The sequence below is a fragment of the Mus musculus genome, chromosome 3 (genome assembly GCF_000001635.26).
Source record: "Mus musculus strain C57BL/6J chromosome 3, GRCm38.p6 C57BL/6J".
Lineage (NCBI taxonomy): Eukaryota > Metazoa > Chordata > Mammalia > Rodentia > Muridae > Mus > Mus musculus.
Window position 1 is genome coordinate 34,770,952 of NC_000069.6, and position 25,482 is coordinate 34,796,433.

The 25,482-nt window shown below is 45.5% G+C and overlaps 1 long non-coding RNA gene across 1 annotated transcript; it reads left to right on the forward strand.

Annotated features, from left to right (window-relative positions):
• Window positions 1–1,123: 1,123 nt before the first annotated feature.
• On the forward strand, window positions 1,124–11,395 carry Gm38509 (predicted gene, 38509). The gene is made up of 2 exons (NR_110488.1): window positions 1,124–1,340; window positions 10,463–11,395. It is a non-coding gene; the product is annotated as a predicted gene, 38509 (long non-coding RNA).
• Window positions 11,396–25,482: the final 14,087 nt, after the last annotated feature.

The following is a 25,482-nucleotide window of genomic DNA, read 5'->3' on the forward strand; positions in this document are numbered from 1 at the left end:
GTCATTTGTGTGTGTGTATGTGTTTGTGTGCATGTGTGCATATATGTTGTATGTGTACATGTGTGCATGTATGTTGTATGTGTCTGTGTGCATGTGTATATATATGTTGCTGTTGGTTTGTTCTTGAGACAGTTTCATGTAGGCCAGGCTGGCCTTGAACTTTCAACAATTCTTTATCTTTATTTTATGTGTATTAGTGTTTTGCATTTTTCTGTTTGTGCACTCCCCGTGGAGGCCAGAAGAGGACCTCAGATCTCCACGGAACTGGAATTATAGGTAATTGTGAGTTATCTTTTGGGTGCTGGGGCTCAAATCAGGTCCTCTGCAAGGGCGAGCAGTGCTCCTGAAGCTCTGACCATCTTTCCAGACCCTAGGCCTCAGCTCTGCCTCCTGCGTGCCAGGACTGAAGCATGAGCTTCCTCCCTGACCTCTCACCTCTTCTGCTTCATCTGGGGTCAGTTTCCTCCCTGATTTTTTGTGGAGATTTTATGGTCATTTGTATGTATGTGTGTCTTTGTCTCTCTCTGTCTCTGTCTGCCTGTGTGTCTTTGTCTCTGTCTGTCTCTCTTTGTATCTCTCTCTATTTTTCTCTTTCTGTGTATGTGTCTGTCTCTCTGCTCTGTGTGTGTGTGTGTCTGTCTCTCTGCTGTGTGTGTGTGTGTGTGTGTGTGTGTGTGTGTGTGTGTGTGTATGCAGTGCCTGTGGAGAACAGAGGGAGATACTGGATTCTCTGAACTGGAGTTATCCTCCCCGCCCTAACCTCCCTGGTGCTGGGAAGTGAACTCAAGTCCTCGGCAAGAGCAGAGATCTTACATAACCTCTGAGCCACCTCTCTCGCTCCTCTTCTCTAATTTTTCCTAGATACTTTCTGGATGCTCCTGGTGCACAATGATATACTACATCTGCGATGGAGTATGATTCAGAGACTCACGAGACACTTCAGCACACAAGCTCACCAACTCGGTGATTCTGGCTCCCTTAACTCTTGGGTATCAACACAACAAAACAGAGATTAAAAACAAAGTTAACCCCCCCACACACACATAGAAATGAACATAAAATCTACACAAAAAATTAAGAGAAAAAAATGAATTGCCAAAAAGTATAGAATAGAAAGCAGGTTAGAAGTTCAGTGTGGAACCAGATTTCATCACCTGGAAACGGTGAAAGCTAATTGTTTCACTACCAAGTGTTACCTTCTACAATGGATTACTATGCAGCTGTAAATAAGAACAGAGGCCATGTGTACGACCCATGTACTGCAGTTCCTGTGGAGGCCAGAAGAGGACCTCAGAGGCAGGCAGATCTCCAGGATCCAGGCCAGCCAGAGCTGCTATAAGGTGAAGGATTCTTTGTATCGCTATGGGAGGGATTATGATACATTTGCCAAGTGAAGAAAAGGCAAGGAGAACAGCTTAGTAACTATTTCTCTTCTTCTTCTTCTTCTTCTTCTTCTTCTTCTTCTTCTTCTTCTTCTTCTTCTTCTTCTTCTTCTTCTTCTTCTTCTTCTTCTCTTCTCCTCCTCCTCCTCCTTCTCCTTCTCTTCTTCTTATCTGTGGAGAACAGCTTAGTATCTATTTCTCTTCTTCTTCTTCTTCTTCTTCTTCTTCTTCTTCTTCTTCTTCTTCTTCTTCTTCTTCTTCTTCTCTTCTCCTCCTCCTCCTCCTCCTCCTTCTCCTTCTCTTCTTCTTATCTGTGTAGTCCTGGCTGTCCTAGAATTCACTCTATAGACCAGGCTGACTTCAAACTCAGAAATCTGCCTGCCTCTGCCTCCCAAGTGCTAGGATTATAGGTGTGTGCCACCACCACTGCTCAGCTAATACATGATTATGTAATAGTTTGTTTGGGCATAAAGTCTAGAATACACAGAAACTATAAAGCTATAAATGCAGTATACTCTGGGCAGGAGCAATGAGCTGCTGGCTTCAGGGAATGGTGGAGGTGAGTAGAGTCGCCCCCCCTTCCCCCATGAAGTTTGCTTTGGGTTTGTAAACCTGTTGCTCCCTTCCCTTCCCTCCTTCCCTCCCTCCCTTCCTCCCTTTCCCTCTCTCTTTCTCTGTTTCTGCTTCTCTGTCTGTTTCTCTGTCTCTGGGTGTGGAGGGGGAGGGAGAGGGAGAGGGAGAGAGAGAAATCATCCAGGCTAGAGGACAGTTTGTATAATTCTACTCAGGATCTCACTAAGTAGTCCAGGCTGTCCTTGTGGTCACTATATAATACAAGCTTGGCCCTGAAGGACGGTGATCTTCCTGCCTCAGCTACTAATTGGCTAGGATTATAGGTGTGAGCCACCACAGCAACTGTGTTACTTTAAAAAACAAAATAAAAAATGGTCAAGTCCTTCCTTCCTTCCTTCCTCCCTCCCTCCCTCCCTCCCTCCCTCTCTCCCTCCCTCCCTCTCTCCCTCCCTCCTCCCTCCCTCTCTCCCTCCCTCCCTCCCTCCCTCTCTCCCTCTCTCCCTCCCTCCTCCCTCCCTCTCTCCCTCCCTCCCTCCCTCCCTCCCTCTCTCCCTTCCCCTCTCTTTCTTTCTTTCTTTCTTTCTTTCTTTCTTTCTTTCTTTCTTTCTTTCTTTCTTTCTTTCTTTCTTTCTTTCTTCCTTCCTTCCTTCCTTCCTTCCTTCCTTCCTTCCTTTCTGCATTTCTGCATTTCTGCATTTCTGCATTTCTATGTAGTTCTGGTTGGCCTTGAACCCACAATCCTTTCTCCCCAGGTACTGGGATTACAGGTGTGTCATACCTGACAAGGATCGTATTTTATTCAGGGAACGTGTCCAGGTAGCAGACAGTAAAGCACCGCCCCCCTCACGGGAGAGGCACTTTCCTCCAGGTTGTCTTTTAGTCATAAGTCTGGGTTGTTCTCACCATGAATGCGCATGACAGGCAGGCTGACGAGGTCTTGGCAGCCCTTAGCCGGAGGCGGCTCTGGCGGAGAGGAAGCGAGCTTTCCTCTCCCCCAGGCCGACCCTCCTCTGCCTTCCTCACATTCTTCCACTGTCTGGGTCATGCTGGGACTGGCCCTGCAGTCTCAGGCATCTTGGGCTCTGGCATTGTCCCCAGGTTAGCGTCTCTCACCCAGGTGTCCTTGAGGAAGCTCCTTGGAGACTTGTTTTCCTCCTGCCTTGGTGAAGCTCTTGATCCTGAGCAGCTGAAAGCGAGCTGCAAAGGCTCCCGTTCGGGGACGGTGTTAATATTCTTCATACCTCGAGCAGGTCAACAGCACGTGTCTAATGTAAAGTAATTTATTCTGTTAGTCTCTTGGTTTCCTGCTGCCAGGAACCCCTGGCATATGGCGTTCCCGTAAGGCTTGGAGACGGAGAGGGAATTCTGGGCATAGCAAGGCATCCGCATTCATTGATATGTTTAGTATCTTGGCTTGAGGATGAAATTCTAAACCTCGGTCTCAGTGGCTCTCAGCTGTGGGATGGTAAAGTATCTTCCCAAGTCTGCTGCAGTCACTACAGTGATGTTGGGACTCAGAGTCGCTGAGCCTTGGCTTGGAGACCTGATAAGGGCTTGTAAGAGTAGTACCTCAGTCTCCCTAAGGCCTGCCTGGAGTTCTGCACTGCAACTGTGTCCGAGGAGTCTCCCTTATATGTTTATTTACGATGTTTTATTTGTGTGCATGTGTGTATAAATGACTGTGTGTGTGTGTTTACATGTACATCAAGTAGTTTACATGTATATCATGTGTGGATGTCAGAGCAACTTGTAGTAGTTGATCTTGATGGCACTTAAAAAAATCAATCAGTAAGTTGATAAGTTATGTGTGTGTGTGTGTGTATGTTTAGAGCATGTGTGGAGGTCAGGAGACATGTTTTGGGTATTAGTTCTCCTAGTCCACCATAAGGGTCTTAGGGATTAAACAGGTCTCTTAGGCGTGGTGGTCCTAAGTCACCTCACTGGTCCTTCTTTTTTGAAACAGGGTCTCATTCTGTACCCTTGGCTGACTGAGAACCGGATGTGTAGACCAGGCTGACCATAAACTCATAGAGATCTGACTACATTTGCTTACTGAATGCAAGGATTAAAGGTGTGTGCCATAGTGCTGGTGTGTGTGTGTGTTAGGAACTTACTTTTTTTTTCTCTTTTTCTGTAGAGTCTTGTGTGTCCCAGGCTGTTCTTAAACTCTCCACGTGGTCAAGGGTGCCCTTGAATTCCTGATTCTCCCATTTCTACTTGGGGTTACAAGCGCGTATCAATACGCTGGGGACTGAACACACGGCTGTGCGCATGCTCCACAAACACTCCATCAAATGAGATGTGTCCCCAGCTTCCTTTTGTCTTTGTTTTAGAAACAGTATGTCACTGTAGCTCAGTCAAAGCTGGCTTTTAAATCCTGGTTCCCCCAACCCCACCTCCCCAGGGCTGAGATGGCAGGTGTGTATCAACACACCCAGACTTATGCCTGTGTTCCTGCCTTCTCCCATCTTGTGGAATTGTTATGACGTTTTGGAAGCAAAAGATAGTGTGCTCCCTTGGCAACAGGACAGGTAAAATCCCACTGTGAGTGGCACTTTTTCTCACACTAAGAACTCTTCTAAAGGGAGGGTGTTTTCTTAACACCTCCTGTGGCTGGACCGAGCAGGGAGGACTAGCCTTGGCCTTGGAGGTTTTGTCTCAAGCATAGCTTTATAATCATCACTAGACTGCCTCATTTACAGGGTTGAACTTCTCACTGTGCTGCCAAGTTCACACAGTAGGGGTTTGCTTGGTCAGAGGTTCTGCATGGGGCTGACGGTTTCCTGTATAGAGAGAGAATAGAAGGAGTGGAGATCAGTAGAGACTCTGGGCATGGGGATGACTAATGGAAGTTTCTTATGTGTCTGTAGTAGAGAACTTCCTTCTTAAGGCCAAGGATAGGTTATTTTTGCAGTGCTGGGATTGAACTCATGACCTCGTGCATGCAAGGCAAGTGATCGCCCATTGAGTCACATCCCCAGTCCAGTCAGGATTAGCTCTGTGTACTATAGCAGGAACCCTTTTGTTGAGCTTAGTATTAATCACAAGATTGCTTGGCTAGGGCAAGATGCAAGGCCATTGGCAGCTGAGAGCTTGGGGCCTTTTTCATCTTTTGTTTCTTTTCTTTGTCTTTGTTTCTTGGCGGGGTCTCACTATGTAGTTTTAGCTGACCTCAAACTCATAGATATCCACCTGCCTCTGTGTCCTGAGTGCTGGGATTCAAGATGGGTGCCAACATTTTATTTTTCTACAGCTGCCCACGGCCTGCCCACAGTTGTAGCTCTGGTTAGGCCAGTGTCTCACCATTGGGCAGCATCCCTGTTATCGTCCTGGGTTCAGTGGCGATTGAAGAGGCTTGCCTTGCCTGCAGCAGAAAGTCCACCTCTTTAGTCTGGGTTTACACTTAGACCCCAGTAAAGGCTATGGACACCTTGATGTATGTCAACAGCTTTAGACACACTCCTGAGGACACCATTTGTATCTACTGCACAGCACTGCAGTTTGAATTGCTCTCTGTGAGCCTTGTCTTACTCTACTTAGGCCTCTGGAGACACGATTTATGTCTCATTTACTTCCCCTGACCATTTCATAGAATGACAGACCTGGGATTTGAACCCATGTTTTTCCAAAGCAGCATTCTTTTTTTTTTTTTTTTTTTGACACAGGGTTTCATGTAGGCCAGGCTAGCCTAGAACTTCTTATATGGTCGAGGATGACCTTGAACTTGTTCCTTCGTCTTCTGTTTCCCTGGGATTACAAATCCATACCCAGTGCTAGGACTGAGCCCAGGGTTTCATGCATGCTAAGTGTGCACTCTGTCAACTGAGCCATGTCCAGGGGTCAGAGAGCTGTACCCTATGTTGTGCTAGCCCGACTCCCTGACAATCAGAAGCCTCCGAGCTCCCATCCATCACTTCTCCCTCACGGATACGATCCTTAACAAATGCCAAACTGGCTGGGCTTGGTGTTACCACCTGTCATCCCAACAGCTCTCGAGGTTGCGGCAGCCTGAGTAACACAGCCATGCTTATGATGGGTCCCTGGGTTTGATCCTTAGCCATGGGGTGGGATGGGAGCCAATGACATACTGCTGCTAGCTGTCCATATGGGCCACACTGTCTGACTCCTCCCACTACCTCCTGGCGGAGTGGGGTGATAGGTGTCATGTTTGGCCATGTGAACAGGTAGAGATTGGGGTTTGGAATCTATCTGGAGCCAGAATTTCCAGGTTTGCCTCTCAGGTTGGCTACTTCTGCTTTGTGGCCCTGCCTTAGTTCAGGTATGTGATCTTGTTCAATCTTGGTTGTCAAGTTGATTGGATCTAGGATCAACTAAAAGATGCCTCTTTTCTTCCTTTCCTTTCCTTTCCTTTCCTATCCTTTCCTTTCCTTTCCTTTCCTTTCCTTTCCTTTCCTTTCCTTTCCCTTCCCTTCCCTTCCCTCCCTCCCTCCCTCCCTCCCTCCCTCCCTCCCTGCCTCCCTTCTCTCCTCTATTTCTTTCTTTCTTTCTTTCTTTCTTTCTTTCTTTCTTTCTTTCTTTCTTTCTTTCTTTCTTTCTCTCTCTCTCTCTTTCTCTCTCTCTCTCTCTCTCTCTCTCTCTCTCTCTCTTTCTTTCTTCCTTTCTTTCTTTCAAAGGATGAATACTGAAAGGGGAAGACCCTGTGTGAGAATTGGCAGCATCTTCTGGCTGTAGCCCAGAAACAAAGAGGGAGACGCAGGGTTCCTTCCATGCCCACCTTCACCTGCTCCTGGTGATGGTATCTAGTCTGTTGCTGGCTGGCACCAGCCAACCAAGCTTCTTCAGGTTTGCAACTTCAACTGAAGACCTGTGGCTCCCAAGGCATCCTTCAGACCTTTCTGAGCACACTGGTACTCATGGTATCTGGTCTTACAGAGAGACAACCGGGTGACCAGTCTCCATGGCACCCAGACTCCATTGTTGGACTACCCATCCTGGATAGTGTGAGCCAATCCAATAAGCCGACCCCCTTTCAAACTTTTAAGTGAATTCTTTTTTTTTTTTTTAAAGATTTATTTATTTATTTATTTATTTATTTATTATATGTAAGTACACTGTAGCTGTCTTCAGACACTCCAGAAGAGGGCGCCAGATCTCATTATAGATGGTTGTGAGCCAACATGTGGTTGCCGGGAATTGAACTCAGGACGTTCAGAAGAGCAGTCAATGCTCTTAACCGCTGAGTCATCTCTCCAGCCCTTAAGTGAATTCTTATTTTTGGTTAATATCTTTAATGTGGTACATATTAACAATTTTAATTTTTAAGAGTTTATTTTTATTGTTCCTAATTGTATATGTGAGTATGAGCCTGTGTGTGAATAAATGCTCATGAGTACAGGTGCCCACAGAGGCCACCAACCTTGGATACCGGGGAAGCTGGCATTACAGGTGACTGTGAGCTGCCTGACATGGCTGCTGGGAACTGAACTCAGGTCCTCTGGAAAAATAGCACTCTGCTCTTAACCAAGGGGTCCCTCTCCAGACTATTCCCTAGGTTTCCTTCCTCTGAGAACTGTGACGGATATAATCCCACTGTAAATCAGGCTGATGCAGTGAACCTGTGCCCTTCCTCTAGGCTGAGCTGTTGGTGCTCTGGCAGAGAGACAATCCCTTTAAGGGATTCTCAAACCACTGCCAAGGTCACACAGCTAGCTGTCACCTCAGCCACTCTAGAGGTTGAGCCAGGAAGATCACAAGTTCAAGGTCTGCTTCAGCTGTAGGATGAGTTCAAGGCTATCCCGGGCAAATCAGTGAGACTTTGTCTCAGAATAATAATTAAAAAAAAAAAAAAGTGGGGGGAGTTGGGAGCTGGGCTATAGCTCTGTGGATGAAGTCTATCTAGCATGTGGGGGACTCTAGCTTCACTCTCTAATAAACCAAGCTCCAATAAAAAGATAAAAAGACAGCACAATTAAGAAATTGTCCTGAATTTTGAGCCCTGATCAGTCACTTGCAAAGACCATAAGCTCTGGTTAAGAGACTGTCCCAATGGTCCACTTGCTAAAGTCACAAAGGGAGTGTTGTTGGAAGGTCATAAAACTCTTAAAAGTTAAGGTCTGGGACTGGAAAGATGGCTCAGTGGTTAAGAGCACTGACTGCTCTTCCAGAGGTCCTGAGTTCAATTCTCAGCAACCACATGGTGACTCACGACCCTTTGTAATGGGATCTGATGCCTGTCTGTGTGTCTGAAGACAGCTATAGTGTACTCATATACATAAATTAAAGAAATAAATAAAAAATATTTTTAAAAAAACGTTGAGGTCTTTGGAGGAGGTCTCCCTGTGGGAGCCATTTTCTTCTCTTTCCCTTGGTTCTGTGCTGATACTATAAAGCAATGCTAATGCTGCAACCTTTTATTTAATACAGTTCCTTGTGTTGTGGTGACCCCAGCCATAAAATGCTTATTTATTGCTACTTCGTAAGTGTAATTTTGCTACTGTTATGAACTGTAGTGTAAATGTCCGTGTTAGCCAGTGTTCTTAGACAATCCTTTAGAAAGGGTCATTAGACGCCTAAAGAGGTCATGACTTTCTTTGAGAACCAGTGCCATAAGGAGTTTCTTTACCATGCATCCCCATTATAGCTCATGGTCTTGCCTGTGTCCCAAAGTCATGAGGCCACTCAATCAGGTTGGAACCCCCCAAATCACAAACCAGCCAAAGCTTTTCTCTTTCTGATTAGATCATCTCAGGTGCTTTGTTACAGTGTCAGAAAACTAACAATGGTATTTCCAGTCTCTATTGCTATCTTTTGCATCTATCTATGGCAGGATAAGGTCAACAAAAATTTCAGGACAAGGCTTATACTTAAAAAATGTAAACAGACTTAAACAGAGTAGATTCTATGATGAAAAAAAGAAACTGTTCTCAGCATGTATATTGCTCACTAACAGTCAGCTCCTGGAGGCAGGGTTTACCAGGGAGCAATGAGATCTTATGGATGTGGCAGCTCTGCACAGACACTTGCCATCATTATTAGAGTATATTAGCTTCAGTGTGGAAGATGGACTTAAAGAAGTTCCAGCAGCCAGGTGGTGACGGCACACACATTTAATCCCAGTACTCTGGAGGCAGAGGCATGTGGATCTCTGTGAGTTCAAGGCCAGCCTGGTATACAAAGCAAGATCCAGTACAGCCAGGGCTACACAGAAAAACAGTTTCAACACACACACACACACACACACACACACACACACACACACACACACACACACACAGAGTTCTAGTAGGGCCCTGAGGGAGGCAGGGGTGCAGGACATAGGAACTCTAGTTCTATCAAGAGTAATGTGTTGGGGCTGTAGAGATGTCGCAGTAGTTAAGAGTGTTTGTTGTTCTTGCAGAAGATTGGGCTTAGTCCCCAGCACCTACATGGTGGTTCACAACTGTTTGTAACTTAACTCCAGTTCCAGGGGTTCCAGCATGTAGTGTACATATATACACAAGCAGGCACAACACTCATACACATTAAAACAAATGTAAGAGGGAGATGAGTGAGTGTGGATCGCATCTTTGGAAAGGGAGGGAGTTCTCTGCTGGGGGGGAGTGAATTCCACGCGAGTGCGGAATTTTTGTTTTTTGTTTTTTGTTTTCAATGCAGGGTATCTCTCTAGCTCTGGCTTATGTGGAACTCACTGTGTAGATCAGGGTAGTCTTGCATTCACAAAGATCTGACTGCCTTGAGTGTTGGGATCAGAAGTGTGTACCATCACTCCTGGCTAGTGTGTGTAATTTTTAACCCCTTTTCCTTTAAAAAAATTTTTTTTTAGATTTATTTATTTATTATATGTAAGTACACTGTAGCTGTCTTCAGACACACCAGAAGAGGGCCACCCCCATGACCCACTCTTACAAAGAATATGAGATGGAATTCCTAGTTGTGAAAGGAATTCTGACAGTGCAGGAGGCAGAGGCCTAGCTGGCTTCCTGAGGGTTCAATCCTGGTAGAAGAAGAGAAACAATTTCTGTGGATTATCCTCTGATTGTCACACATGTGCTGTGACACACGTACACACAAAATAAACAGAGAGATAGAGGAGAGATAGGTGATAGATAGATGATGAATAGATGGATAATAGTTGGATAGATGGATGATAAATAGATAAAATAGATTCATAGATGATAGGTGATAGATTGATAAATGATGATAGATTGATAGATGAAAGATGATTGACAGATGATGATAGGTGATAGATGGTAGATAGATTAACAAAAAGAATATCTGACAGAAGCACTCTAAAGAAGGCAGTGTTTTCTCTGGTCCACAGGTGAGGCTTCAGTCCGCAGAGTGGAAAGGCATGGTAGGAGCACGAGGCAGCTGGTCATGTGGTACTCACAGTGAGGAAGCATTGGGAGATGAAGGCTGGTGCTCAGCCTCTCCTTTTTACTCAGCTCAGGACCCCCATCCCTCGAATGGCGCCACCCACATTTCCCTGTTCAGTGAAAAGCATTCTGAGACACCTTCACGGACATACTCGGGGATGTGTCTCCTAGGTGGCTGCAAATCTAATCAAGTCGACAGTGAGGAAGAAGCACTACCCACCACCGTGAATACCTGTCAGCCAGTGGGTCACAGGTGTGAGTCACTGAGCAGGAAAAGGATGCTTGTGAAGCCGTGCAAAGATGGGGCTGGAACGGTGGATTGCTGGTTAAGAGCACTGGTGTTCTTGCAGAGGCCCTGAGCATTTCCAGTGTCTACATCACGTGACTCCCAGCTGCCTGGACCTCCAGATCTAGAGGACCAGAACAAGAGGACCAGAACAAGACTGGCTCTAATATTGAATTGAATTTAGAAGATTACCCCTCATATTGTAAAACCAAGTAGTCAGACACAAGTAACAAAAGATACCTGTGGTTTTATGTTCATTTTGAGACGGGTTCCCAAGTAGTCCAGACTGGCCTTGAACTCACTGTGTGGCTGAGAATGGCTTTGAATTTCTTGTTTTCCTGCCTCTTTCTCCCAAGTGCTGCGATCACAGACATGTAGCGGCACACCCCGTTTATGGAGAGCTGGAGATTAGATCCAGGGCCTTGTGTATGCTAGGTAAGCACTCTACCAAGTGAGTCACGTCCCCAGCCCAAGACATCTGGTTTGAACCAGATCTTTTCATTAGGTTAAGCAGGAAGGCAGCTTGCAACACATGCATGGGAAGTGTGCCATCTTGGTTTAATGAGTGGGTTTCTGCGGATTGTTGAAACACTTCAACTTCCTTAACCCAGTATCTGATGAAGGAGCAAGGATAGAGAAATTAATTTACCACACACTAATTAAAGGGGGGTGCGCACTGTATACACAGTGAAAGTCTCTGGAATAAATATTTGATAAACAGTATCTGGCAAATTAAAAACCCGAAATGTTAAATTAAATGCAAATTAAAAATCTGGAATGTTAAATTAATTAAATACAGAAAATTGCATCAAACAGCATTACAAGTCTTAGTTAAATCAGGGAGCCTCGCTCCCAGCCTCACGTCGCCCCTTTCGCAGTCTTTATTCACCTGTTGGGAATAAATAAGTCACAGCCGCAGTGCAGTTTCCATGAATTTACATGTCGTGCTGCGCAGTCATTTCTGGGGAGACTTGAGGGAGGAAACTAAGTAGGGAGGAGAATGGACGTTCTACTCATGTGGACAAAAAGCTGAAAGATTTAGCCAAACCCTGAATCCTCTTCTCTCTTGAGATAAGCACCTGTAAGTTTGTTTGTGCAAAGGGTTCCCCAGGTACAGTGATTCCCACAACCTACTGGCCGAGCATGTGTCTGGCCAGAGCAGAAAAATCAGTGCTTAGACCAACCAGGCTCAGAGTGACCCTCAAGACTAGCCTTAGGCTGTGACTTTGCTGGGGAAATACCCAAGAGGCTAAATCCTGTGATCCAGTAGAAGGGTCAGCTAGTGGCAGATCACAGCGGCTTCTTGGGTCTCTGGAGAGATGCTTTCTGTCATTCTGTCATTGTACACTTGGTCGAGACAGCATCAATCTTGGCTGGCCCTTTGTGGGTTTTTGGTTTACTTATTTGCATTTACTGTAGCCTTGCGGATAGAGCATAGGGACTCTTGTCAGGTTGGCGCTCTGCCCTGAACTACACCTCAGACTTCTCTGAATTTCAAAATCGTCCCTGTTTGTGATGCCTCACGGCACTATGGGTAGGACACAGTGCTTTGCAGATTGAGTCTCACTTCTGCAAGTTAACCTGAATTCTAAAGCTGTCTGAAATCACTCAGTTGAACTTCCTCCCTCTTCCTTCCTTGTTTCCTTCCTCACCCTTTCTCCCTTTCCCTATCCTTTTCTCCTTCTCTCTTGTCTCTTCTCCTTACATCCATGCTTTGTGGTAGGAGGACAACTTGTAGAAGCCAATTCTCTCTTTCCACCACTGGGTTCTGGGGATTAGATTCAGGTTTGTGGGCAGCTGCCTTTACGGGCTGAGCCATTACACTGGCCCAGAATTCCAATTCTTTGAGGGGAAAGGAGCAACCACAGGAGGGACCGTGCATGGACACATAGTTGGAGGTTGGAAGGGGACCAGGCAGGATGGGCCTTGGTAGCACAGGTCTGGGAGGAACACAGGAAGCAGCTGCAGTGATGGTCTCAGTGCTCTGTGCCAGCCCAATTCCTTTCCCAGTGCCCTGGGCACAGTGGAGCTTGGCTATACAGCTGCAGGGCAATGAACCCAGAGGTGATGCTCTGATGGCAGTGGTCAGCATGGGGGTGAGGATCTGTTCCTTCAGAGGTCAGGTAGATGGTGCTGGCTGTCAGTGGGGACCTCATGCTGGTCTGCTGGCTACAACAGTTCTATGAGGGCTGGGCTGTTCTCAAAACAACTTGGTGGTCAGGCCCCAGGGAAGGAGAGCTGAGTCACCTACTGATCATTTAAGACTAAATGGTGACTTATGGTCAGTAGCAGAGACCTTGCCAAACATGCACCAGGTTCAAATTCAGTTCCTAGCTATACACACACACACACACACACACACAGGGAGAGAGAGAGAAAGAGAGAGAGAGAGAGACAGGCAGACAGACACAGACACAGACACAGACACAGACACAGACACAGACACAGACACAGACAGACAGGAGGAAGGGGAAAGGGGAAAGGAGAGGGAAGAAAATCATGAGTCTTACAGGAGGCAAACAAAACCTCAAGCCCATCTTTGAGTATGGACAGAGATAGTATTGCCAGCCTTTTTTTTTTTTTTTTTTTTTTTTTTTTTAAAGCCACATGCCAATTTGTAAGTCCCACCAAAGACTCTGAATGCTCAGCAGAACATTGCCTGCCTAACATGAAGAGTAGTCCACGGGACAGCTTCCCAGGATGCTTGCTGGGTAACAGCCAGCAGAAATGGCAGTCTCTGTGTAAGCTGCTCTGATATCCTGCGGTCTTGACTTTTAGCTTTATCGTTATCATTTGTATCCTTTTGATATTAGGTATACTAAAGCCAGGTGTGGTGCAACACACCTTTAATCCAGGCACTTGAGAGGCAGAGGCAGGCAGATCTTTATGAGTTTGAGGCCAGCCTGGTCTAGAGAGTGAGTTCCAGGACAGCTCAGGCTACATAGAGAAACCCTGCCTCAAACCAACCAACCAACTAATCAACCAACCAACCAACCAACCAACCAACCAACCAACCAACCAAACAACCAACCAAACAACAAACCAAACAACCAACCATTTAGGTATACTGTATAACCTCCTCAGTCCACAAATGGCTGATGTCACAAGATCTCTAAAGTTACATCCCACTGGGTCCTGTGTTGCAGGTTGTTGGTTGTTGTCTCCATCACCCCAGACAGAATGTGATCCCTAGTCCAAATAGTGCACAGGCTTAGCACATCTACAGGCATTTTCTTTTACTCACGAGCCTTTGAGCTAATCAGCACATCACATGAGACTCAAGCTTTATCTGGGAAGAACAAGCTAAAGTTGGCTCACTTCTTCAAGGAAGGAAGAATATAGACATAGTCGTTGCCTAAACAACATCTTTTGTTGTATGTATATTATTGTATGTATGTAGATTTCTGCAGAGCACAGCTACATTTCTATATAATACATATGTAAAATAACATTCTAAAGTGCATATAATAGAAAAATGAACCTGATGTGTGTTTGCTAACTAATCTTGTGCTAGGAGACAAACCAGTGGGAAAGACCTGTGAGATAAAAGGCTCTGTCCCTCCAGGGGACGGTGGTCACATGGACACTCTCAAGTCCCTACCCAATGGGAATTCACAGCTTTCCTTTCCTCTTTAGTGTGAACGAACTTCTTTCTTGTGGTTTTTTAAATTTTTTTCTTGTTGGAACAGGGGTCTCACTATGTAACCAACCCTGGTTGTCTTGCAACTCCTACCAGACTAGCCTAGAATTTACAGAGGTCCGCATACCTCTGCCTCCTAAATGCTGGGATTAAAGGCATGAACCTGATCTATCTATCTCTGTTTATTCTGGGGAAGAATACGGTTGGAAGTCAATACTCTGGAAGAATAGAGAGAGGCACTGTACACCAGCAACACTTCCCAATAGGTCTGACCAATTTCCCCCTGAAAGAGAAGGAAACCTTATACTGATATAAACCACAGGGGGCTGGCTAGCAGGGGGTGGCCTTTCACTCTCCATAACTTGCTGAGAGACATGGTCTTTCTGACAGATGTCATTAAGTAGTGGGCAGGATGCTAGGATGATGATGGTGATTGATGATGGTGGTGGTGCTGTTGCTGCTGGTGGTGGAGGAGGTAGTGGTGGTGATTTTAAAGATTTATTTTATGTTTTTGTGTGCATGAGTGTTTTGCCTGCATGTAAGTATGCTTGGTGCCCAAGGAGGCCAGAAAACAATGTAGGGCCCCCCAAATACTGGAATTACACATAGATATAGGCTGCCACGTGGGTGCCAGAGAACCAAATCCAAGTTCTCAGCAAGAACAGCCAGCCTGCTTAACCACTGAGCCACCTCTCTAACTCTGCAGCAGGATATTTTTCTGGTAATCAATTAAAGGAGACAAAACCCCATCCCATATTTTGCAGGCTCAGAAGAAATAATATAATTTGGGGGCTGGGAGTGTGGCTCAGTGGGAGGAAATTAGTCCGTGACACTTACGTCCAAGGGTTCAATCTCCAGCACTTTCATATTTCTTCTCCAAAAAGACAACCCAGGTCTACCAGATGTTTCTCCAAGTCTTTTTCCTCTTCAACTCAATAATAATCCTTGAGTGTTGGAGGTCTAGCTCAGGGGTTGAACACTTCCTTGTGTGAAGGCAGCATGCCCGCAGTAAGCTCATGTGTTTGAACACTTGGTCCTCAGCTGGTAGTACTCTTTGGGAATACTATAGAACCTTCAGGAAGTAGAGTCTTGCTAGAGGAAATGGGCGGGCCTTGAGGCTTTAGAACTTGGCGATTTCCTATCCACTCTCTACCTCTTTACTACTGCCACATGCAGTTTCTACCAGGATGGGTTGAATGCTCTCGAACCGTAGACCAGTAGATCTTCTCCCTTAAGTGACTGCTTCTTTTTAAAAATTTCTTAAGATATATTTTCATTATACATAATGCATGCTCTATGATATTTACATACACGTGTATAATTATTCAGAGCATATCCACCTTCATCATTCTCCCTGGTCTCCCTACCCCTCCTGCAGATTCCTTGCTTCTGGTCCCCCTTCTGCTTTCTTGCTTGTTTATTAAATGACCCAGTGAGTTTCATTTGGGCTGCTCAGTAGAAGCCTGGGCAGATGCTATTACAGGGGCGTGGGCACCTTCCAAGTGGCCACGCCACTGAGGAAACATCTCTTCCTCCTCTGACAACTATTAACTGCCTTCAGAGCCATTCCAGGGTGTAGACAGGTCCTGCATTGGGCAGGTCACTACAGCACCTGTGAGTTCCCGAGTGAGCCATCCAGTCATGCCCAGAGGCTGTTGTTCTGAAACACTCCACCTCATGGTCCTGCTCCTTCTGTCTCCTTCTGCAGTGTTCCCTGAGCCTGGGAGGAGGTGACAGAGATGTTCCCTTTGTGGCTGACTATCTCCCATACTTGTCCCAGCTGCCAGTCTCTATAGTCACTGTCATCTACTTTCTCAGTGGGGTGACTGTCTTGCAGTGATTTGCCCTAGTGCTGACTCAACCGCTCTCTCAGTCTCATTGCATCTCCATGGACAGTGTAGGACAACACTTCAGTGTGCCCCTTACCTTGTCTGGGTTATCACTGTCACTCACTGTCCCACTATCCTAATCCCAGATGTAAGACTCCTAGGGCATCTGTAGTTCCCCCATCTCTTCCAGCAGCCATGGCTCTTCATTGTTCAGCCAGGTGGAGTACTGTTTGCCCACCTGTTCCCATGGGCCCACAACCTCCCAACAAGAAGGCCTTGATGAAAGGCTTCCTGGTGGGAACAAAAAGCCTCACTGCCTGCCCAGACTGAAGAATTAATGTATGCACATAAACATAAGCTATTTAAGAAGGTAATTCTGCAGACACATCATGCTCATTAGCAAAACAAGAGTGTCTTTCCCTCTAGACCGCATGACCTCCCCAACCTGCCCGGGCCACAGGGTTTTCAGTACCAGATGTGGAGTCCCTCCTGTGGAGTAGGAGTTCTCTGGAGTTGAGGACAGTTGGTGACCTCCATAAGAAAATTTCCACCAGTGCCTCACCAAGCTCATCTTGTCTGACTGGTTGAAGTTGCTGCACATGGGGCCCGCAGCTGGATGAGACTGGGGATGACAAATGCCCCCATCCCTGGCAGTCTGCATGACACCTTCTGGCAGTATGTGGGCTAGCCAGCTAGAAGGATGCTTCCAACCAACTCAGGCGCAGTGTGACTTCTCTCTGTCCAATGACCAAGGCATGTGTGTCTTCAGCAGTAGAGCCATACCATCTAGTTCTATTGGGCAAACAACAAAACAACAGCAGTGACCATTGCTGTATTTTTTTTTTTTTTTTGAGACTCAGGAGTCTCCATCTCATCTCTAATAACTTGTAAGTAGGCAGTCTACTTTTGGCACCAGAGTTTTCATTAAATAAAGTAGAAACAGCTTTACCCAAAATCACTGGGTTGCTTTTTGTAACATATTTGGTAACAGAAATGAGAAAAGTAAAGAAAAAATAGGTTCAGTGATTGCAAGGCAGTAATTTCAAACCCAAGTACTGGGAGTGTGGTGGGGGGTGAGGGTGGATAGCTGGGTACAAACCCTATCCTACCTAGCATTGGAATGATAATATAAAAGATGGGCATTGGGAGACCAGCAGACTGAGCTACACAGCAAGATCTTAAGGGAAAAAAATAGAAAAATTACATTAGAACATACAATGTATATGTTCCATGTGTTTCTATCATCTATCTATCTATCTATCTATCTATCCGTCTATCTATCTATCCGTCTATCTATCTATCAATCAATCATCTATCTATCATCTATCTATCTATCTATCTATCTATCTATCTATCTATCTATCTATCTATCTACCTATCTCCATTTGGTATGTTAATATTATATCTGTACATACCCTCAATGGTTTCCTCCCTATGAAATATTTTCTGCTGCAGTTTATCACTTTGCCTTACCTGTGCAGAGACTGTAATCCTGGGAGAAGTGAGCATTCTGGTAACTGGAGTTTTGTTCCCCAACCACATCTATGGCTATTGTTCCACTGTCCCTTCCTGGTATCTGATTGTATTCAGTAGACGCTTCCGCTAGGACAAAGCCACCTAGGCATGGCATCTAGGGTTTCGTGAGAGTCGGGCAGCTCTGAAGACTGATGGGAGCTGGTGCTGAGACAGGGGTGTGTCATCCGCCACCCAAGTGGAGATGAAAAGACACTAGAGCCTGGTGGTTTTTCTGCCCCAGCAGTATGCTCCCTTTATCTAAGCGGCAAACCCTGTGACAAAGCTGGGGGAGAAGCACCTTTGATTCCGTGGGTGGCAGAGGCACTGACTCAAGCTCTGTAAACAGGATGCTTCCTGATCCTTAAGGTGACCCTCCCATGGGATTCACCCAAACAAACACCTGGGCCACAGTGTGCTGCTGCTTTGCCTCAGGAGTTCTGGTTGCCCAGGTGCAGATCGTCCTAGTCATGTGTGCTATAAGGACTATGGCGGTAAAGTTAGTGTGAATAAGGTAACCTCCTGGGAGTGAGAGACCACCAGTTTGCCTAAGGAGGAGTGGATCTGTCTGGATCAGAGATGGAATAGGTCAAAACTGTGCTGTCAGGGGTAGGCTTGAGCCTTTGAATAGCTTCTGTATCCCTTCTGGGCAACATAGCAAGATGCTGTCTCTTAAAAGCCAACCAACCAACTAACCAACCAACCAACCAACAAATCCTAGAAGCCAATATAAGGGATTGTTAAGTAAATTATAACATCTACATAATGAAGTATTATAGAGTTATTAAAACGACATAGCTGAAGAATAATCTGTAGGCTGAGGCAAGAGGATTGTGAACTCAGGGCTAGTTTGACCTATATATCAAGCCTTTGTCTTAAAAGTGTACGCATGAGGGCTGGTGAGATGGCTCAGTGGGTAAGAGCACCCGACTGCTCTTCCGAAGGTCCAGAGTTCAAATCCCAGCAACCACATGGTGGCTCACAACCATCTGTAATGAGATCTGACTCCCTCTTCTGGAGGGTCTGAAGACAGCTACAGTGTACTTACATGTAATAAATAAATAAATCTTAAACAAACAAAAAAAACACTTGTAAAAAAAAAAGTGTACGCATGAATATGGAATGATTCTGAAAGTATGTTATCATTTTATGCTATGCTTGGAAAAAAGACAAACATGAAAAAGACAACAGGGGAAGATGCATGTGAAAAGACGGAAAACATTCTGAAATGATAGGGTGCTAGTGTTAGTTATCTGTGTGTGGAGCAACTCTAAGGAATGAGGTTTTACTTTCTTTCTATTTGGATGACCTACATTTCAAACACAGAGAATGCTTGCAATGTCCTCTTCCTCCTCCTCCTCCTCCTCCTCCTCCTCTTCCCTTTCCCATTCTTCAAGAGTCTCATGTAGCTCAGGCTGGTCTTGAACTCACTATTTAGCACAGGATGAGCCTGACCTCCTGACTTCCCTGCCTTCACCTCCTGAGTGCTGGGATTACAAACAGGCACCACCATAGCCAGTTGTATTTGGTGCTGTGCATGGAATTCAGAGCCTCATGATGCTAGGCAAACATTCTACCTAATGGACTATATACCCAACACTGTGTGATACTTTTTATTGATACTTTAACAATATACTTAAAAAATTTTTATTTTTATTTTATGTGTATGAGTGTTTTGCCTGTATGTACATATGTGTACCACACGTATGCTTGGTGCCTGTGGAGGTCAGAAAACAGCATCGGGTCCCTGGAATTGGAGTTACAGACAGTTGTGAGCCACTGTGTGGGTGCTGGGAACTGAATGAATGTCCTCTGAAAAACAGTAAGTAGCTTTGAGCTACTTCTCCAGATCAATACACACACACACATACACACATGGATATCTATATCTATCTCCATATATCTATCTCCATGTATATGTACATATATATACACTTCCACATATATATATATATATATATATCCATATATATTTATACACACACACACACACACACACACACACACACACACACACACACACATACATTCACTGTGTAGCTCTGATTGGCCTGGAACTCACTATGTAGACCAGGATGGCCTTGAACTCAGAGATCTGTATGTCTCTCCAATATAATATCAAAGAAAACATTAATTTGCTCCTAGAGAGTCCCCACCTTTGTGTATGTTGAGGATCAAAGGCAGGGCCTTGCATATTCTAGTGAGCACCAGGTGACTGAGGGACACTCTGCTCTTGTGCTGGCCACTTCTGTGCTTAGTTGTTGTCTTGGACAGAGGATCAAGGGAAAGATCTTCTAGACAGAAGTCACCAGATGGAACTTAAGCTGACTTTGTCTTGAGTTCTGGAAGGGATAGATTTGCAAAGGAGGTCTGGGAGGCAGCATGTGTTAAAGGCAAATTGACTTTTACCATAGAAGAGAATAGTTTATCTATTTTAGCCAAATATTTGCTGTTTGTGAATTTCAGTCCAAACTGTCTGAAGGCTCTGTCTATCTACTATCTATCTATCTATCTATCTATCTATCTATCTATCTATCTATCATCTATCTATCTGTCCAGTATCTCTCTGTAGCCCTGGGTGGTCCTGGAACCCAACATGTAGACACAGGTAATCTATTCCTCATGGAGATCTGTCTGCCATTGCCTCTCCAGTGCTTTGATTAAAGGTGTGCACCACTTTTTTTGGCTTAATGTTTTTATTTATGTGTGTATGTGGTGGTGGTGGGGCACAAGCTCATGTGTACATGAGGTGTATATACATATGGGTGCCCCCATTCCCATGCATGGAGGTCAGAGGAGAATGCCAAGGGTCCTGCTCTATCCTTCACTGACTTATTCCCTTGAGACAGGGTCTTTTTTTTTTTTTCTTAAAGTAGATCCTGAGTACTTTTTTTTTAAAGCTTTATTTATTATTATACATAAGTACACTGCAGCTGTCTTCAGATGTGCCAGAAGAGGGCATCAGATCTCATTATGGGTGGTTGTGAGCCACCATGTGGTTGCTGGGATTTGAACTCAGGACCTTCGGAAGAGCAGTCAAGTGCTCCTATCCACTGAGCCATCTCACCAGCCCGAGACAGGGTCTGTTATTGGATCTAAACCTGGTTGGTTCTGCTAGGGGAGCTCTAGTAAGCATAGGTGATGGTGGCTAAGACAAGTTCCTTTTTTTTTTTGAGACAGGGTTTCTCTTTATAGACCCTGGAACTCACTTTGTAGACCAGGCTAGTCTCGAACTCAGAAATCTGCCTGCCTCTGCCTCCTGAGTGCTGGGATCAAAGGTGTGTGCCACCGTACCCGGCTTGGCTAAGCCGCATTCTTGGTCCTCTCATTGGTCATGGAAGCAAATAAACATGGCATTATAAGAATAAACTGCACATGAGATTTGATCATGGCAAGCGCTCACGGTATCTCTCCGCAATACAGACACAATCTAAATGAGTAAGTAAATAAATAATAAATAAATAAGTAAGCAAGTTTAAGAGGGCATGAGGAGAGAGCTTAGTTAACCAACAGCACAGTAGAGCTGGCTCTGGTGGAGGGAGTGTAGGTGAGTTAGCCTGAGGGTGTGAACATGGGAGAGCTGGCCTCATCTGATTTGAGGTGGAGTGGACTCTGGGGTAATGCCCCCCCCCCCCATCTCTAGTAGTCTGGAGAGATGGCATTCTGGTCATGAGACCAGGAGAGCTATCCCTACCCCTCACTAGCTGTAGCACTCAGGAGAGAGGGCTTTACATCTCTCCTGGGCAACACAGTGGAGCTGGTCCTTCCTGTGAAGGCATGGGTGAGCCAGCCCCAGGGGTGTGAGATTCTGACCCAGCCCCTCACTGGCTGTAGCACTTGGGAGAGTGGGCCCCACAATGGCACTGGCTCTGGAGGGCTGGGTGCCAGTGAGCAAGCCCTAAGGGCATAAGGAAGGGAAAGATGATCCTGTCTCCTGTTGATGGCAGTGTTGGTGGCCTAGCCAGAGCAGTGCTGGAGAGCCACTGGGCTGACCAGCTCAGCTACAACCCAGGCCCAGAACCAGGGCTCTGATTTGGCCCACTCCAAAATCTCTATCATCTGTGAGCTGTGAGCACGTGAAAGAGCCAGTCATGCTAATCCAAAGCTGCAGCATATCCATGACACAGGGCAACAACAGCGCAACCAGGAGCAGTCCTGGTGAGATTCCAATCAATACTGGATGGTGTCACAGAGCCACAGACCTAGAACAAGAGCAACGAATCATTGTACATTGCAATGTACATTTGCAATGTACATTTGCAAGTAAAGAGAAGTGGACAGAGAGATATACTGTGGGATACTCCACGACACACTACGGCTTCCACAATGACATGTTCTCTCTCTCTCTTTCTCTCTCTCTCTCTCTCTCTCTCTCTCTCTCTCTCTGTGCTTTTTGCTTATATTTTTATTTGTGTGTGTATGTATGTTATTCTTTTTTGATGGGGCAGGTTGCAAGAGTGGAGGGTGGATATGAGAGGACAGGGAGATGAGTGGGATTGGAGTGCACGATGTGAAACTCACAAAGAATCAACACAAAGTTGAAAACAAAACAAAAACGGTGATGACTGACAACAGAGTTCAGGTCCTCAGCATTTGTGAAAAAATCCAGACACTGAGGCGTGTGTCAGTAATTCCAGTACTGACCATAGCAACGGGTTCCTGGAGCTGGCTGGCCAGTTTCACTAACTGGTGAGTTCCAGCTTCATATTTCTAGTAACACTGTCTCTGGAAATAAGGTGCCAGGCTGGAGAAATAGCTTACTGCTTAAGACTGCCTTTTGGTCTTATAGAGAACCCGAGCTCATTTCCCAGCACCAACATCAGGCTCTCACAGTTGCTTGAAACTCTTGTCTAGGAGACATGACAGCCTCTCTCGCACTCCATGGATGCCTCTATACACATGCATACCATATATGCACACTCACGCACACACACCAAAAACCACAAGAATTTATGTACTTTATTTTAACATCTAATTTTGATTTTTGGTTATTCTGGTCATTATTTATACACTGTGTGTGTTAAGGTTATATCAGAATACTATTTGGCACTTTGCCTTTATAATAGAACTTATTCATTGTTATTTCTGATGGAGGGATTTAGTTGAGGCCCGGTGCTAGGTAAATACTCTACCCCTGAACTGTAGCCCCAGCCCTTAACTTTTTGTCACTGCTATGGTTCTGATTATGTCATATTTATTCATTTATTTTGAGGGATGGAGCTCAGGGCTTTGAACATGCTAGGCAAATGTGTGCTGCTTCCCCAGCCCAGAATGACAGTGTATTTGTTATGACAATGATTGAATATTTATACAATTCCACATGGATTATTTCCTGTGATAAATCCCCAGGAGTGTAATGACCTGGGTGAAAATAGATGGTTGTTTTATGGTGCTTAATAGATTTTGCCGTTTTGCTTTCCAAAGGCTATCACAATGAACCCGACATCGGCAATGAGTGTGTGTCATTTAAAACGATGATTTGAGATGGATTATTCACCAACCATATGTGAAGGCATGTTCCAGGTCACCAGCCTGCCAGCACCTTCCCTGATGACCCATTCATTCATGAGGATGTGACAGGGGATGAGCTCGTGGAGGGCGGCAAGTGGCTCTGCCAGATCCTAGAGCAGTGGTGGGCGGGCTGCAGCGCAGAGGATGTTCACTGTCTGTCTGACTGCGTAGAGCTGGCTAGACATGCGTATACTCTGGAGATCACACAGAAAACTAGTGAATAGTGCTTTATTTGAAAAAAAAAATCATGACAACATATCTAGGACTTTTTCTTCTGTCTTGCATTAGTTTTCAGAAGCTTAATGTTTGTGTCAGTAGAGGTCTTGGTTTTTTGGGGGTGGGGTGGGACAGTGCTATCAGATAGACAATGTTTTGAAAGTAAGACTAGACCTTAAATAGATATGAATATGCACAGGTCCAGGCTGTGATGACAAACCCCTTCATCTATGCACATGTTAGCTCTAAGCTTTCAAAGCTCGTTCCTGTGTCCTTATACAGCTGATGACCACCCAAGAAAAGCCGGACAGCTTTCGTCATCCCACTGATGGGTGGCTGGGGTACCAGGAGATGTACCTAAGATATCACCAGTTCTAGGTGGGCACTCTGTCTGACTCTTGGCTCCAGGCTCTTTTCACAGGTATAGTTTTTAGGACCATTCATATATCTGTCCTCTTGCCTCAGCCTCAGGTGCTGGAGTTACAGTTGTGAGCCAACACATAGGCCCTGGGTGCTTGATCTTTTTTTTTTTGGTGATGCACACAAAGGCCTCATATAATAGACAAATTATCCACCTCTGCGTCCCCAGCCTAGCTCCCTGATCTCCAACTGCAGCCCCAGGCCCACTATACTTAAAAATAAACATTTTAAACCATATTTGCATGTTTAGAATGTTTCCTCCTTTAAAAAAAGGGTTTCTTTAAGATAGCATTACCACCGTAGTGGGGTGTACCATGGACTTTCCTCAATGCTCTCTTTTCACATAGTGTAGAACACAAATTAACCTTTTCCTCAGTATAAAAGAAGCATATCTTCACCAAGCAGCATTTAGAAATATAGAAAATTAAATGTAAACAATGTCAGACTGCATCTCTCCTCGGACATCGCGAAGACGTTAATTAGCTGTCTTCAGACTCCAACCAGCATATTCTCTCTCTCTCTCTCTCTCTCTCTCTCTCTCTCTCTCTCTCTCTCTCTCTCTCTCTCTCTCCTGCCTCCCGCTCTCTCTTTGCACTGGGGGTTAAGACCAGAGCCTTGCTCATGCTAGACCAAGCCAACCGTGCCAGCCTCTCCTCCCTTCCCCTCCTTTCCCCTTCATCTCACCTTTTCTTTCTCAAGCCTAGCTTCCTACAACTCTCACAGGGCTTCACCTCCTCAAATCCGCCCGCCGGGTTTGTATACTCTATTTGCTCATCTCATACTTATTTGTTCACTTGGGAAGTAAATACAAAGGGAGCCGTACTGTACAGCCCTGACTGTGCAGTGACCGACAGAGCATCTTAAACCAACACAGACACTGTGACTTGTACTGATTCAAGTAATTATTTTTGTCTGTAGCATTCCACATTGTCTCTGCAACTAAAACTTCCTGATCCTTTGGCGTGGGAGAGCAGGCAGCCCAGATGTTTGTTGGCCCTGTCTCTGGATCCCCCGGCGCCACGCCCTTCCCTTTGCCTCCACCAATAGGAAGCAGCCTGGAGACCCTGAAGCAGCTGAAGTGCTCGGAATTGGACTTAGTATCAGGTTTCTGGTCTCTGTGTCGTTTTCACATGCACCGGTTTATAGAGAGGTGGAACAGGTCAAGGAAAGTGTGCTGCTGTTAATCTGCCTGGCGGAGACCACACCTGAACCAAAAAGCTTGGAGATAGAGCAAGATGGAACTTGAGCGCTGTTCGTAACTTAAACAGCAAGCACGGATTGGGGCTCAGTGGGAGAATTTGCTCCGCAGATGCAGGATTCTAAGTTTAAGCCCCACCATGAAGGGTAAACCAACCAGCCAGCCTCACCGGGAAACGTCGCACAGAGATGTTTTTAAAGACATACAAAGCTCAGCCTGCGCAGTTCAGTTTATTTAACATAGCTGATGTTTCTTGAGAGTCAACTAAATGTAGTTCTCTATGCATCAGGGTGCGTGCTATTCCCAGAGAGCATCTTGCAGCCTGAAATGTAGCTTAACCCTAGCTGGACATTGGATGGATTGCATTGCCATTCAGATCTAGGACAGAGCCATTCTTGTCCCAGAGTGCACACGGCAAGGCTTGCTGGGCACCGTGAGCCTCTGTCCTGGTCTCTCCCTGACCCTTGGTGGTGCAGGATAACATGGTTAAGATCTTAAGATTTTGTGCCTGCTGGTGCATGGTAGGAATTCAGTGAAATTTGTATCTGGTCTTAGAAACTGTTGCTAGATGAAAATTAT